Source organism: Dryobates pubescens, chromosome 4 (genome assembly GCF_014839835.1).
Source record: "Dryobates pubescens isolate bDryPub1 chromosome 4, bDryPub1.pri, whole genome shotgun sequence".
Lineage (NCBI taxonomy): Eukaryota > Metazoa > Chordata > Aves > Piciformes > Picidae > Dryobates > Dryobates pubescens.
The window spans coordinates 45,455,134-45,457,884 of record NC_071615.1 but is presented as its reverse complement, the minus strand read 5'-3'; positions in this window follow the sequence as shown (position 1 = coordinate 45,457,884).

Genomic DNA, 2,751 nt, shown 5'->3' with positions numbered 1-2,751 from the left:
TTTCTAGAAGACTGCATAGAAACAGTGAAGATAACATTTTGTACTTTCTCTTTTACTTAGTCATACCCATCAAGATCTGTGAATTAAAATCTTGGATGTTCTGGATGAAGGGAGTAAGCTGAGAATGTTATGCTGGCTGAATCATACAAGTCTGCCATTATGGGAGCTTCATTTTTGACTGACCACCAGCTTGCTGTTGGTTAGAGACTTTGTCCTGTGGGGAAACAAAAGGCATCTTGTGGAAAGGAGCTGATTGGCCTGGTTAAGCATTGAAGGCCATTCAGTTGATAGCTGCTTGATAACTTTACAGGCTGCTTTGTCATCTGCTGCTGCAGGTAGGAGCAGTGTAGTTAAAACTGCAGACTTGAGCAAGGGCTGAGTTTGTCTGCTGCATGCTGTTTTAACTGGGACTTAGAGTGCTCGTAGGGAAGAAGAACAAAAAGGCATTTGATAAAACCTGGAGAACAACAGCAAAACCTTACCAGAGCAACAACAAAGTGTTAGAGTGGCTGAACCACAGACCAACCACCAGTACTCCTGCTGCCAGCTAACTGTAACCTAGGGGGTGTTTGTATAATGTACTTACTACACAGAAACTTAGAGCCCAGCTCCAGGTGGCTGATGCAGAGAACATTTGAAGTGGATAATGAGAACCTCCAGTAGGCCATCTGTTATGTTTTCATCTGATGTTGCATCTGACAGTCGAAGTTAGAGCTCAAGGCTTTAAAAGTGATTCTTTTTCTATGCTTCTAGTGTGGTCTACAGCAAGTACTTTTCACTATATTGCTGAGAGGGTTACTGTGTGTTTGCATCTGTTCTTAAATGTACTGGGAGGTTCTTCGTTATTGGGGGTGCTGGTTGACAGTAGGCTGAACATGAGCCAGCAGTGTGCCCAGGTGGCCAAGAAGGCCAGTGGCATCCTGGCCTGTATAAGGAGCAGTGTGGCCAGCAGGAGCAGGGAGGTCATTCCCCCCCTGTACACTGCACTGGTTAGGCCACACCTTGAGTACTGTGTCCAATTCTGGGCTTCTCAATTCAAGAAAGATGTTGAGATGCTGGAACATGTCCAGAGAAGGGCAACAAAGCTGGGGGGGGGCTTGGAGCACAGCCCTATGAGGAGAGGCTGAGGGAGCTGGGGTTGCTTAGCCTGGAGAAGAGGAGGCTCAGGGGAGACCTTGCTGCTCTCCACAACTCCCTGAAGGGAGGTTGTAGCCAGGTGGGGGTTGGTCTCTTCTCCCAGGCAACCAGCACCAGAACAAGGGGACACAGTCTCAGGCTGCACCAGGGCAGGTTTAGGTTGGATGTTAGGAAGAAATTCTTCATAGAAAGAGTGATTGGCCATTGGAATGTGCTGCCCAGGGAGGTGGTGGAGTCACCATCACTGGAGGTGTTTAGGAGGAGACTTGATGGGGTGCTTGGTGCCATGGGTTAGTTGATTAGATGATGTTGGATGATAGGTTGGACTTGATGATCTCGAAGGTCTCTTCCAACCTGGTCTGGTCTATTCTATTCTATTCTAATTCTTCAGTTCCTTGACTTGGACCTCATGTATGTATGCTTCCAGGAATTATAAACAAAAGGGAAAAACGTCTCTGGTTTGGGTTTTGATTGCCTTTGTCTGTAATTCTGTGGACATTAAGTGTATTTAACTAGTGGAAGGCACCTGGATGACCCAAGAAAGGGGAGGACTGGGCTAGCTGAGGATCCTGGCCCACAGGTAGGTGTGTTGCAAAAAGCCTGGCTTAGCAGTGCTTTCACTTGGGTCTGGGTCTGACACAAGGCCACGAGTTACTGTTAGGGAGAGGGCTAGGAAGTGCAAACAGGTAAGATCTGTAGAATGGATGCAACTCAGGAGCAAGTGTACTGCTGCTGAGACAGCAGAATTGCTGTGTTCTGAGGGGTGGTGTGCAGGGAATGGGGAACAACATTGTATCTTGCCACTGATTTTGTTTCATTCTTCTAATCCTCAGAAAAAATGAATGTTGCAGTGATTGAATCTATTATGATGATGTAAAATACTGCAAGAGAGAATGCTGGAACTGACCCCAGGGCAGGTCATTTGCATTGGGCAAGAATGCAGAGTTGCAGTGATTCTTGTCTGGTGTTTGAAAATATGAAACTTAATAAAAGGTGATTTGATTTTATTTTTCATTCTCTTTCTTCTTTTAATGAGAGTATGTTCATTATATCAGTATGTTGTGCCAGCTCTTGGGAGTCATCTTAATCTGGATCATACTGACACTCCCCTAGATATTAGAAGGGAAGGGAAGGAAAGGGAAGGGAAGGGAAGAGAAGGGAAGAGAAGAGAAGAGAAGAGAAGAGAAGAGAAGAGAAGAGAAGAGAAGAGAAGAGAAGAGAAGAGAAGAGAAGAGAAGAGAAGACCTTCAAGATCATCATGTCCAACCCCTCATCCAACACCACCTAATCAACTAAACCATGGCACCAAGCACCACATCAAGTCTCCTCCTAAACACCTCCAATGATGGTGACTCCACCACCTCCCTGGGCAGCCCTTTCCAATGGGCAATCACTCTCTCTGTGAAGAATTTCTTCCTAACATCCAGTCTGAACCTCCCCTGGCACAGCTTGAGACTGTGCCCTCTTGTTCTGATGCTGGTTCCCTGGAGAAGAGACCAACCCCTACCTGTCTACAACCTCCCTTCAGGTAGTTGCAGACAGCAATAAGGTCTCCCCTGAGGTCAGAGCAGGTATCAGAAATGGCCATTTTTGTGGCATATAGGCAGCGTGTCT